At 40.3% G+C, this 13,649-nt stretch overlaps 1 pseudogene; it reads left to right on the forward strand.

The window, feature by feature from the left end:
- Positions 1-232: 232 nt before the first annotated feature.
- Positions 233-812, forward strand: LOC147463889 (uncharacterized; annotated as a pseudogene).
- Positions 813-13,649: the final 12,837 nt, after the last annotated feature.

Genomic DNA, 13,649 nt, shown 5'->3' on the forward strand with positions numbered 1-13,649 from the left:
GCTGATGATGATGCTTATAAAGGTAGTTGTGGAGTATGCCATGGTGGTGGAGCAGGTACAAAGCTTGGCCAAGAGGGAAAAAGATTCTACGGTCATGAAAGAGGAGCAAAGAGATGGAGTAGTGGCTACTAGTCTACCTTGTGAGGATGGTAAAACGGGCCCATGTTTAAGTTTGGTGGAGGTAGATGATGGTAGGGTTGAACAGAATGAGAAGGAAGGTTATGTTGAGGCTATGCTACAAGATGATGCGGTAGGGGATGATCCTCTTTCTTCCCTATTTGGAGAGTCAGAGATAGGACATGTGCTTGAAGAACATGAAGATGAAGTGGGTCTACAATACATGATGCTTAAGCCATATGGTTCTACTTATGTGGATGGTCTTGAAGATGTGGTGGTCGAAGATGTTGCAGGCTTAGAGTGGAGTGCAAAGTTGGTAGAAGAACCTTTGAATGAAGAACAGGTGCTGCCAATTGTGCATGGAAGAAGAAGAAAAGGCTAAGGAAATGGAGAATATGATAACGAAGGTCTATGGCTCATTATTAATGGACATGCTCATGGAAGCGGCAGTGCAATGGGTCATTCGCCAGCAAGAGGAGTCTTTGGAGGAGGTATCTTCTCTATATGGTTGGGAGAGGATTGTAAGTGTAGCCATTGTGCAGGATAGTGAGCATGATGATGCTCTATACAAAGCAAGTTGGAGGCCTGTAGATGCTTGGAGCGGTGAATGTGTACTAGCTGCCTTCTATGTGCACCATTGGATATTTGCATGGATAGAGTACTACATGGAGCTACTACAGAAGGATAGCCCATGACCAAAGGTATGTGTTTGACCCAGGGGGATGATGATAGAAAATACAGGGGGTTGGGCAACCCGCATGAGAAGGAGTGGCGGGTAAATAAAAACAATATGCATAAGGTTTGTTTTTTGTTTTGCACAGTGTTGGAAGGGTATGTGATTCAATAAGCATGCTTTTGGTTGAGCATGAATGCTCAACTAGGGGGTGGGCAATGATGGTGCAACCAAAGTTGGTTCGAACCAGAAAGTGTGCAATGTCAAGAAAAGGCTACCGGCAGGTGCAATGCAGAAGGCTAGAGCAGGTATGGAGTCCCTAGGTAGGCTAGTGGCAGTGGAAATTTAGTCTAAAGAGGTTTTTTAAGCCAAAAAGGCTTCAAAAAGGGCTCAAATGGGATAGCATGTAAAGGTATCCAAACTGCTCTGTCAGTGCTCTAGAATGTGGGGCTTAATGTGCTCTAAAAGCAAGTCTAGACGGCTCATCAAACAGAGCTCCAGTGTGCAAGATACTGAAGTTCAAAATTAGAAGGTTTAGCAAATCCCCGGCGGAGAGGGCAATTGAGGACAGATGGCCTAGGTAGATGTCAGCAGATAGATGTGTAGAGCTCAAACTATGGAGCGTGCTTGTCTTCTTGGATTGCCAATCAGAGCTCTGGATAGCAAGTTATGGTCAATTGAAGTTTTGATGGGGGCCAGTTTGGTGCCCACTTGACTGCATTGGAGGACGTGCCATCTGGAATTTCTTGAGCTTCAACAGGGTTCAAGCAGATAGAGCATATAGTGTGAAGTCACCAAAGATTGACGGCTCGTGATTTTGAGCCTCGGGCGTCGAGCTACGGCCCTGGTGAATTTGGGAGCACTTGGTGGTGAGGATGTCATAGATGGTTTTTTATTTATTTTTGAAGCCTTAGAAGGCAGTCTCACAGGGGAGTCAAGGTGCGACAAGGATTGGAAATATTGAAGACCGTAACATGGAGTTTCAATCGGAGTTTGCAGTTTGATCGTCGGACTTGGGGAAAGTAAATGGAAAGTGCCTGAAGTAGGAGGAAAAAAAAGAGTTTGTCAAGTTTTTTGGCCTTCAAAGGAAGCCTAAGGAGGCTCTCACGCTCAAAAGCTGCCACGTGGCTTTCAAAATCCCACATGCATGGAGGGGGTTGTAGTTTCTCAGGTTTATCAGCAGGATTGTGAGCCTCACTTGTACACGAAGGGGGAGATATGGGAGCTCCCTCACCCCGTAGCAATGGCGTGCCTCATTTGGAGATGAGTTTGTAGCACACAGGGCGGCGCACAGCCAGTTTTGGAGGCGGTGGAGCTAGCTGGTGGCGGACATGGGGCGGCTCGACAATGGAGGCCACGATGGGCCCATTTCCACACCCATGAGGGCTCCCCCTCTTTTGGTGTAAAGGTCTAAGTACCCCCCCCCACACCCCCCACCAGCAATATCGCCAGTGGCAGGGTAAGGGGCACAGTCCCATGGGGTTCCCCTTGTGAGAGAGAGAGAGAGAGAGAGAGAGAGAGAGAGAAAAGACCATGCAAGCATATACCAAATGAGTCACCAAGTGTTGTCAAATGAGAAAATGCAAAAAAATGGATGCTCCCTCCCTATAAGAGGGTTTTTTTGAACGTTTTTGGGCCTTTTTCTTCCTGCAAGAGGGGTGTACCTTGAGGGAAAGAGCCAACAGAGAGTTGTTGTTTGCAGAGGACCAAGAGGGCGCCTCCCCCTATGTATTTTGTGAATCCAAGTGCAGCTATGATATTTTTTGAGCAGAGAATGATGTCCCCCCATTGAAAATGGTCGTTTTTGTTGTGCTATTCCTTCTCCCCTTCTCCTTCTCTACTATGTTGTGTGTGGTACCGGATGTGTGATGGCGTATGCCCCCCCCTCCCCCCCCCAATGAGTGTGTGTGCAAAGTGAGAGTGAGAGAGAGAGAGAGTGGTGTTTGTGTGCAAGGGTAGATGGTAAATTGCAGCAGTTTTATGGGTGCGGATTGATTGATGGTCTGTTCGAGCGCGGGTGCATCGAGTGGTGGGTGGTCGTGTGTGCAATATCAAGAATTGTGTGAGTCAAAGGTGCTCGCTAAGTGGATTGGGGTGTTGTGTATGCCTTGAGCTATAAGAGGCAGCTCCCTTTGTGTGCTAGGCATGTTCCCCATTCCCCCTCTCCAACGTCCTAAGATCACCTCACATGTCATAGTGTGCTTGGAGGAATCCACAACAATGAAGGTAATTCTTATTTTGTGTACAAAGACCTTGATCTTGAGATCTTCTATCATCCCAATAGGTTTAACAATAGACCCATCGGACATCTTTACTACTATGGTTGTGGTCCCAAGGTGAGGTCTTCCCATAGTTTCCCAGCAATTTGAGTCACAATGCTAACCTCAGTGCCACCATCAACGATTCCCTTCACAGTTAATCCCTTGGTAGTGATTGGTATGGTCGCATTGGATTCATCGCCCTCAAAGTATTGTCCCAACTTGTTAACAGGTATTTCTACAACAGAGTTCTCATCTAGGTTGGTTTGTGGATCTAAGTGTTCCTCCTCTATTGGCATCTCCCTAGCTCCATCCATCTGTGAAAATTGTGGTAGCCCCCAACTTTTAGTTCTCCATTGAGGAAAGCTCAAAGAGCTAATAATAGCTTGGGGTCTCCATATAGTTTGGACATGATGGTGGTTCTAACTTCTAAAGCCATGAAATCCATAAATTTGGCAATATTTAATGACACCTTTTGGCTTCAATCCCTTGACATGGGGAAGATGGGATCTCCATTTCTTCGATAGGGTCAGGTAGTCCTTCTGTAAACATTCTTTCCAGCAAGAAGTGAGTATGCCCACTTTCCCATGACTTTAAATCACTTTATTCTTGGATGACACTAGGTATGGGCTCTAGATCCCTTTGGGTATCTTCTACCAAACTCCTTAATTGCTTGACTTGCTCAATCTCCTCTGTAGGTTTTGGGTAAGTTCCTATCTTCTTCTTGGGTCCTAGCCATTGTGGCTCATGAAGATCTTCCTTGTTGGTTTCTTTCCTAGTGGTCATTTTGGTCTCCATGGTTTCACCTAAATCAGAATCCTCTTCAGTGTCGCTCATATATACGGGGTCATCATCACCAGTCCCTATGTTGGTATTTGAATAGGGGTCTGACTTTGCTGCTTTTTGTGATCTCTTCCTTCGTGTTTTCTTCTTCTTCTGAGATTGGGCAATTGATGCCATGTCTCTTTACTTAAGAATATAATTTTTTTTTTGGATCATCGATCATGTGAGTACATTTACTAGTACCACAGGTTTACATTGTGCTGGCTCTTCGATAACCTCAATCAAGTTTAATGGCGTGGTCTTCGGTGAATTTGGATTATTTGGACATTGGGCAATCAAATGATCTATGCCACATCAATTACACATGAGTATAGGCATTGTAGACGTGCTCGCTTGATTGGTTTGCATTAGTATAGAATTATTTTATAGCCTAATATAACACTCGGCTACATGATGTGGACCTCCACACTCATAGCATTGAAGAGGTGGTCTCTTGGCAATGTAATTGATATTTTGGCCTCTTGCAGCAAGAGAAGCTACTTGATAGACATGTTTGAATTGTCCCCAATAGTCCTCCATACAGTATTGTGGACTTTCTTCAAGTGCATCAATCACATAGGCAATATTAGGGTCTATATCTTCCTCACAGCCTTCCAAACAAGCAATAGATGACTCACAACCCACTTGATTTGCAAACGTGATTCTCGGATATGGTGGTTGCGGTCCTAGCACTAGAGGTGGTAAGGCTGTTGTTTGAACAACAATTTGGGCCCTAGGGACCGTGTGTTGTGATGTTTGTTCAAGAGGTGGGGCCGGCATCAATGCAGGCACTCGAGGTGTGTCTATCCATGTGTTAGCTGGGTGGTCAACAACACGACATAGCTTAACAATCCTTACTCTCTGAGAGTTATGAAATGCTATGGATTATGGTTAGAAACATCATTTGTAATAACTAGGTAGTCTAGTTGCAGAAGCCGAGATGCAATGGTACTTCCAGAATGTAAGTACAAAGCCATTTGACCCCTCAAAATCTATTTTAGGTTTAACCTAAGGTGACCTTAATATATAAGGTACCTAGGTCACTTTTGTAAAAGAAACTTTTATCATAATCAATAGTTGGAAGCTGTCGTTGATTGTGTGTGAGAGAGGAAGAGAGAGAGAGAGAGAGAGCGTGAGCTTCATCCTGGCACTACTACTCGCTCTTTCACATCACATTATAGATCCGACCTCACCATCACGTTAGACTTGGTAAGAGCTACGCAACAACCCCAAGCATTCCTCACGGAATGGAGCGAACGCACTTTCGTACCTACAAGCTATTTGCGGCTATAAGTATATCAAACGATGTCTGTTTTTTGTGAGAAAGTAGTCATTAGAATCGTAGGGACATAAGCTATGCATAGGTACTCATAGATTTCAGTTTTGGGCACTTTCATAATTCTACTATGTCTTTATGTGCAATTTTTGTAGATACGTTTAGAGCTAGGATTTTGGGTGTAGAGACTTAGGGACAGGTGTATCCTAGTGAGGGGTTGGTGTTCCTTAAGTTTCGTAGGATTTTGGTATGATTTAGTGAGTTTCCTTCCGTTTGTGTGTATGTGAGCTAGGTGGGGTGTAGTTGAGAGCAGTTAGACTCTAGATTGTGGTTTAGTTGACCTTCCAAAGTGTTGTATCTATAGGATGGTCTCAGCCTAACAAGCTAAAGATATTTCCTTTGTGTGCCTATCGTGTCCTCGATTGACATTATGTTGATCTAGGTTGTCTTGCATGCACTTTATAGGTGGTGTGATTCGCTCCCGCAACATTGGCGCCATTGCCGGGGATACGAGGACTTAGGTAGGTATTCCTACTAACACTCGTGTGATGGTTGCTTGCTTTAGTTTTGGCTAAAGAAAGCATTTTTCTCAAGTGGATCCTAAAGAGGTTATTCCGAGATCAAGTGGATAGCCAAGAAGCATGTGTCTTGCCGAGGGTCTGCGACTAGGTAGAGTTAGTTAGGATTTGTAGATTAGAGTAGTTGTTTTGGTGGTCAAGTAGTTTGTGAGGTGATAAAAGCATTTGCTAGTCCGTGTGTGGCATTGAAGCGTTTTTCTACTCAGAGATGCAAAACCCCATATGATATGTAGGAGTAGCTTTAGGTGAGCTATCTGATTTTGATCTAGAGCTATTCATCATTGATTTATTTGGCTAAAGTGCTTGTTTGTATCCCTAAATCCTAAAAGTTTGATTTTTTAGAAAAAAAAAACCAAAAACAGCTTTCCGAGTTGACATTTTTGCATGGTTGATTGGTGTTGAGCATATAAGAGGACATGTGCAAGGGTTCTGTGAACAAAAACTACAATTCTGTAAGCTTTGACTTTATACGCGGATAAAGTCTCAAGCGGCATCTTGCAAACCAAATCTGAAAAATCTAACTACACCACTGTGTTCAAAAGGTATCATTTACTCTAGGGACACCTTTAGTGGGGAGTTTTGGCATAGATTTGGGGACCAAAAGCCAAAAGATAGAGTGGTTGTGGCTGAAAAAAGAAAAAACTTGTGTTTGTGAGCACTTTTGAGCTTTAAATTTTGCTGTAAACACATGTACATGTTGCTAATGATAAGGAGAACTTAGAATAAAAATAGATCTAAAATCTGAGATAGTAGACTTTATACGCGTATTCTCCAGCACCATCCTGAGACAAAATTTTGAAATTGTGACTGCAAAGTGTGTTCAGAAGGGCAGTTTTACCCTAAGTATACATTGAAACTAGAGTTTTTACCAACTCTTGACACCCAAAAGACAAAAGATGAAGTGTCTGTAACGGGACAAAGAAAAAACTTGTGATTCTGAGCACATTTTTGCATGAAAATTGGTAGAAGTGCTTGAAAACCAATGCTAGAGGCTTGGGGATGCCTGTGATTGAATTATGTCCAAAAATCATCAGCAAACATCATACGCGTATGAAGTCTCAAGGGTGATTCTGGCAGTAATTTTGAACTTTTGATATTATGCCCATCTTGTGTATGTTCTGTTGAGCACACCCACCAAATCTCATATCATTTGAACATATAGATTGAGAGTGAAGAGGATTTTACTCTTCCAGGGGATTTCCTTGTAAATTGATGATTTTGAGCAATTTTGACATCCAAAAATTGATGTGAGTACATATTCTTGTTCCACACACTAAGGGGCACCTTTGGTAGAAACAAAACCAAAATCTGAGCAAAAAGACTTTATACACATATAAAGTCTCAAGGCCAGATCTGGGGTCAAAAGTTACATCTGCGTGTACCCTTGTGATCTACAGCATTAAGGAAGCATATAGGCCAAATTTCATCAAATTTGGATCACATTTGGGCTTGTAAAGACCAAAAGATGCATCTAGGCAAGTGAATGCTTGTATTGGCCATAACTTGCTGAAAAAGTGTTCAAATTCAATACTGAAACTTGTTGTGAGTTGTCAATGTAGTGGGGAACCTTTGGAGCAAAAATCACTTCATTCTGACCAGTTAGACATCATACACGTATGAAGTCTAAAGGCACTTTTAGAGACCAACATTTAAATCTGATCATATCAGGGTGTTAAACACCACAAGACAAGCTCATAGACCAAATTTGGGCCAAATCTGAGCACATAGACTTCATACACATATGATGTCTCAAGGCCAAATCTGAAATTCAAATTTCATTTTTGACCACATAGGGGGTTGGGAAATGATGTATTGAGCTTGCTTGCAAAATTTTATCTCATTTGGACACATAATTTTGTACTTAAAGAGATTTTTGTATATACAAGACTGAAAATGTGAAAAAGAGGTGATTGTGAGAAATTTTGACATCCAAAATTTATTGTAATCACATATTCTTGTTGTATGCATCAAGCAGTACCTTGGGTAGAAATCTAAGTTAATTCTAAGCCAAAAGACTTTATACGCGTATGAAGTCTCATAGGCCAGATCTGGGTCAAATAGACATTTGAGTATACCTCAGTGTCCTAGAGCATAAAAGAAGCCCCTAGCCAAAATTTCATAGAATTTGGAGCTCAGGCTTCCAAAGAGCAAAAGACAAAAAACTGCTCATTCAGGCTTGTATTGGTCTTAACTTGCTCAAAAAGTGTCCAAATTGAATTTTGAAACTTGTTGAGAGTTGCTTGAGTGATAAGGAATCAGTGGAACAAAAGTCGGCTCATTCTTCCACAAAAGACTTTATACGCGTATAAAGTCTCAAGTGTCAAATAAAAGGTCAATTTCAGAAACTGAAACTTGCAGTGGTAGAGGACATCAAGGAGAGCTCACATACCAAATCTTGTCAAATTTTGAGCACATAGACTTTATACACGTATGATGTCTCAAGTGCAAAAATTAGAGGTCAAAAGTTACATCTGAGCTCACAGAAGTGTTTGTCAGCATAAAGTAAGACTAGTGACCAAGTTTCAACAAATTTGGGTCACATTTGGTCAAGATACAAGTAAAAATCCTTGATCTTGAAACTGTTTTGAGTGATGTTTCAAGTGCAATTCACCAAAACTGCTCTAATTTTTGATAGACAACTCCAAATTGAGTCAGGTATAGCTAGGAAGAAAGCTTTTCTAAATCCAAACTTTTAGGGTACCGAGAACTAGTATCCAAGACCAAAGAAACAAATTCTTGACTTCTTAGAGACCTGATCAAGTGCCAAAGGTGCTTATTAAAGACTATCTTGAGAGTATTGAGTGGGCTTGACTTTAAGAAAGCTAAGATCATCATGATGGAAAGCCAGTCTACCAATCCTTTTGTAGATATGACTAGAGGTATGGCAAGCCAAGCTTGGTCAATCAAGGACCACAAATATCTCCACCAAACATGAGAATTCCTACAAGAATTCCAAAAAGGGAGCCACCTTCTAGTGCGATAATGAGAGATGAAATGATACAGAGATGGAAGACATGCCTCCTCAAGTGAATCTGCCGAATGGACCATGGATGTACCCAAATGCAGCCATAGAACATGACTTTTATAGAGGTGGAATTATGGTCACAACATGACCATATGTACCATCACCACCCCCTATAACTTACTCTTAGCCAAATCAAAGCAGAACCTTGAGAAGATATGATATTGAGAGTGACACATCTTCTCAGAGAGTGATTCACCAAGAATCCAACCCACATTAAAACCAGAGGTATCTAGTGGGCAAATGAAGCTTATAGAAGGATTAGCTCAGAGACTTGCTCCTCTAGTCAAATCTGACCTCCAAGAACCTAAGTGTTAGTATAGCATGGAAAATGCAAGGGAGAGGTATGTACAACTTGTTCCAGTAGCACCTATTCCACCCAGATAAGTTATGAGGAATGCTCGAGGACCAGTAGGAGTTGCAAGACCACAGCTTGTCTTTGGACAACAACCTACACTTCCAGGTGCTAGAATGCCTATAGATATGAGATACACATAGATGATGAAAGTACGACAGCACAAGCTCAAAAGGAAGCTATTGAGAACCTAGAGACAAAGAAAACGGAAACTAACACGAGTCCAGAGATGGGTGAGCCAAAAACCGACCCACCTAGTCAAAAAATCAAGAGCAAACAAAATAGGTGGAAAGCTAGAAAGGCTAGGATGAAAGTACGTAGGGAACGAGAGCAAAAATCCTTAGCTGAGAAGCTTACCCAAGTTGAAAAGAAGATAAGACAACATGAGGAAATACATCTTCTCTTGCGGAGGCATCTCAACCTCCAACAAAACTATCAATGGAAAGTGCGCCAAAAAGTGCTAGCTCCGGAGGATCAGTGTTGGTTGAGAAGGTTAATGAGCATTTAGACGACCTCTTAAAAGACTATGAAACACGACTCAAAAACAACCAAACCCAAGAACAGAGATGGATGACATATCCATACACAGAACTAGAAAAGGACAGGCTTGAAATGTGCAAAAAAATGATTCAAAAATCCCAAGCATTACTACAACCACAAGTTGAAAAACCTGAGGGTGTGATCCCTCTCCCACCTACACCAGTAAGAGCTAGATTCCAGACACGAGCACGGACAGAAGCTAAAGGACCCTGCATTAGAGCCAAGGATAGTTTTGAATACCACGGAGAACTCTTCCGAGAGATTTCACATAACTATACTTGATAGCTATAAAGAAATAGATGGTCTTAACAGTAGGTTGGTAATGGGACACTTTTATGTCCTGTTAAGTGACCATTTTCCTTGAATTATGTCAAGAGTTTCAAAATGGATTTTTAGGTGCTATCTGTCTAGAAAGTTGTCTCATGAGCTGAAAAAAACTCGACATTTTTTTGGAATATCAATTCCATCTTTAACCTTGTCCTTGCACAACATTTCACAACCTAAACTGTGTGAGAAAACGGGTCCTGTTTTTGGCTTTTTTCAACTTTTTGCAACTATACCACTCTAGAATTCATGTTTGTGAGGTCTATAATGCTAGAGAACTATCTTTAGTAGTCCTCAACATGTCTTGATGCTTCTAGGGAGAAATAAATGTTAAAGTCGTAAGTTATGACCAAATTACAAAAATTGTCAAATCCTGTTTTTTAGCCAATTTTAGCTCTTCTATGATTTGTTTGGTGGCTTTCATGATATCCAAATGCATTTTTGATTTTCTATGTTGCATATTGTAACATAAAGCTAATATTCCTTGAGTTTTGGGGCACCTAATACCCTATTTTGCATAGTATACAACGATGGTTGATTTTTCCAATTATAGAAGAAAACAAAACATTCTAGTATATCAAGTATAGCTTTTTCAATATTGTTAGTTTCTTGTGACAACTGCATGAATTTTGTAGTTAGTAACCATATCTAGTCATAAGGATCAAATTTGGCTAGATACTGAATACTTTCTATGGGATTCTACAACTCATAATGTTGAACCCAGTTTTTTCATGTTTGCTGTATTTAGCACTTCATCTTTGTCCCCAAGATTCCCCTTGGTAAGAGATGTATTATTATTTTGACATGCTCCATGGCTCCTTATGAACCTGAAGGACAATACGGAACTAAGAAAACATGCATATATTATTTGTATTGAGTGTGGCTATAGAAACTTTGATGATAGGTCTGCAGAATGGTAAAAATTCAACTTTTTTGTACCTATTTCTTTTGGCAAAACAAAAAATAGTGAGTGAGAAGCAATCATATGCTATGATCACCAACCCATTGAAGTTAACTGGGGAATTTATCTCAAGCCCTACAAAAATCCCTAATCTTATTTTTATGCAACAAAACGTAAGAAATGACTGTTTTGATGAAAATGTACTGGTCCATCAACTTTGGAGGCTTGGTGTGACCAAAAGATGAGAAATTTTACAAGTTTCTTATTTTTTCCATGTGTAGTAGGCCTTGAACTATAACCTCATGAAAGGATTTTACAAAATGAGTGGATCTACTATGGTTTTGGAGGTTTTTTTCAAAACCCTGAAAGGACACTTTTATGTCCTATTAGGTTACCAACCTAGTGTTAACGAATCGTAAGGTCCTTCCTTAAAACCTAGATCCATTCAGAACTTTTTTCAGCCTAGAAAATAATTTATAAAAAGCAAGATCGACAAAGAAGTCATGCGGACAACAAGACTTTACTCCAAAATGAAAAGACAAGGATATTTTGGATAAGAAATTACGTCATCCCTATATTTTTCCAAAAAGATTAAGATTATTTTTATACTTCTTCATCAAAATCCGCGTGGGAGCTGATCTAGATCGGGAACTGGGAGAAAAAGGGACTAACTCGATTGAAAGATAAAAGTTAAGAGATAAGAATTAAGAACAAAATTGGGGTCCAATAGGAATTAAGAAGAGAATTGGGGTCCAATAGCATTTGAGAAGAGAATTGGGGTCCAATACGAATTAAAAAGAGAATTGGGGTCCAGTAGCATTTGAGAGGAGAATTGGGGTCCGATAGGAATTGAGAAGAGAATTGGGGTCCAATAGGAATTGAGAAAAGAATACCCACCATTTCCTATATAAGCACCCCCTCTCCTTTGTAATTTTACACACACATATTGCTAAGCTACTTGCATACTTGCCATGCTCAAGATTATGCTTAAGTAAATCAAGGTTTCCATTAAACCTTGCTCTTGCTCTCTCCCTCTCTTGAAGGCCAAACCCTTGAGGGTCTTGTGAAGAAGCTCTTGTCTCCTTCCTCTTCATCCTAAATCCCTCTCCTTCTTCCTTGAGCCTCACATCTCTTCAAGAATGACTTCAACCACACTTCCCTCTTGTTTAGAGGATATAATCTTCATTTCTAGTAGGATTAATTAATCCATGTGTTTTAATACTAAGAAGGTTTATGTGCATCATTTTAAGTTTAAGTTTTAATGGTAACCTCGAATTAGGGTTAAGTATTAATGGTAGTTATGCATCATTAAGTTAAGCTTCAAAAGTACATTTTCTCTCGTAAACTAAGCAACTTTGCACTTAGATGTAAGCTTTAGTGACTACCTTGCATTTTTAGGTTTAAGCTTTAATGTAAATCTCGCAATTAGGGTCAAGTGATAAGAGTATCTATGCATCATAAATTTAAGCTTCAAAGGTAGATTTGATCTCGTAAGCTAATCTTGAATGGTAACTTTGCACTTAGATGTAAGCTTTAGTGACTACCTTGTATTTTAGGTTTAAGCTTTAATGGAAACCTCACAATTAGGGTTAAGTGCTAAGAGTATCTATGCATCATTAAGCTAAGCTTCCAAGGTAGATTTGCACTCTTAAGCTAAGCTTTAATGGTAACTTTGCACTTAGGTGTAAGTTTTAGTGACTACCTTGTATTTTAGGTTTAAGCTTTAATGGAAACCTCACAATTAGGGTTAAGTGCTAAGGGTATATATGCATCATTAAGTTAAGTTTCAAAGGTAGATTTGTACTCTTAAGCTAAGCATTAATGGTAGCTTTGCACTTAGGTGTAAGCTTTAGTTACTACCTTGTATTTTAGGTTTAAGCTTTAATGGAAAGCTCGAAGACTCATAAATTATAGGACGACCTTCTAGCTTCCTAAAATGGAAAGCTAGGCACCATAAGAAAAGAGTAGTTGTCTAAATTCGATAGAATAAGTTTAACTTTTTGGTATTGAAGAGTATTTCTAAATTTTTCAATTTCAAGTTTGTTTGCTAATACAAGATGGGAGAGATAGGGGATAACTTCGCGTAATTGACCTTTGTGTTGTTTTGAACCAAAAACTGTACAAGCTTCTATGGAGATGTCCCATGGATGGCAAAGGAATGCAAAAACCTGGAAATCGATAAAACGGAGATTGAACTTAAAAAGTTGGCATTTCCAAAGAGACATTAACCATCAAATACCTATGGCGAAAACTCGCTTGTATTTTCTAAATAAACTTGGCTGATAGATAATTAATGAAAGTAGGAACTAAGGTTGATAAATGAATGAACCTGGAAACTACCAACTAGGAGCTAAAAAGGAATCTCGAGAGGTGATAGGGATAGCCCATTGCAAAACATAGATTTAACTAGGAGTTTTGAAGATTGTCTGGAAATGATCGGAAACCAAGATGGATCTTCTTGGGGTCAATTTGATTGAAAGGCCGGCCTATTGAGAGGATTCTCTTGGGGAACTTGACAAAGATTGGCCCTTTTCGGCTAGGACAGCGTAACCGGAAAGTTGTTATACCTAGGTCATTCATGCCCCAGGGATGAGGGATGAATGGGTTTGTTTTATTTTTGCCCGGCCATGTGAAGTACCCGCGGTATCTTATTGGAAATCGGCCATAATCCAGGTATGGCCTAATGCCAATAGTTGGATGAGAAGGTCATACTGAGAGAGGATGATGTGAATTCAATTAAGGAAATTTTTTCAACTTGGTTTCTTAAAAAGGAACTGGAAAGG

Source organism: Adiantum capillus-veneris, chromosome 2 (assembly GCF_014529385.1).
Source record: "Adiantum capillus-veneris isolate H3 chromosome 2, ASM1452938v2, whole genome shotgun sequence".
Taxonomy (NCBI): Eukaryota; Viridiplantae; Streptophyta; class Polypodiopsida; order Polypodiales; family Pteridaceae; genus Adiantum; species Adiantum capillus-veneris.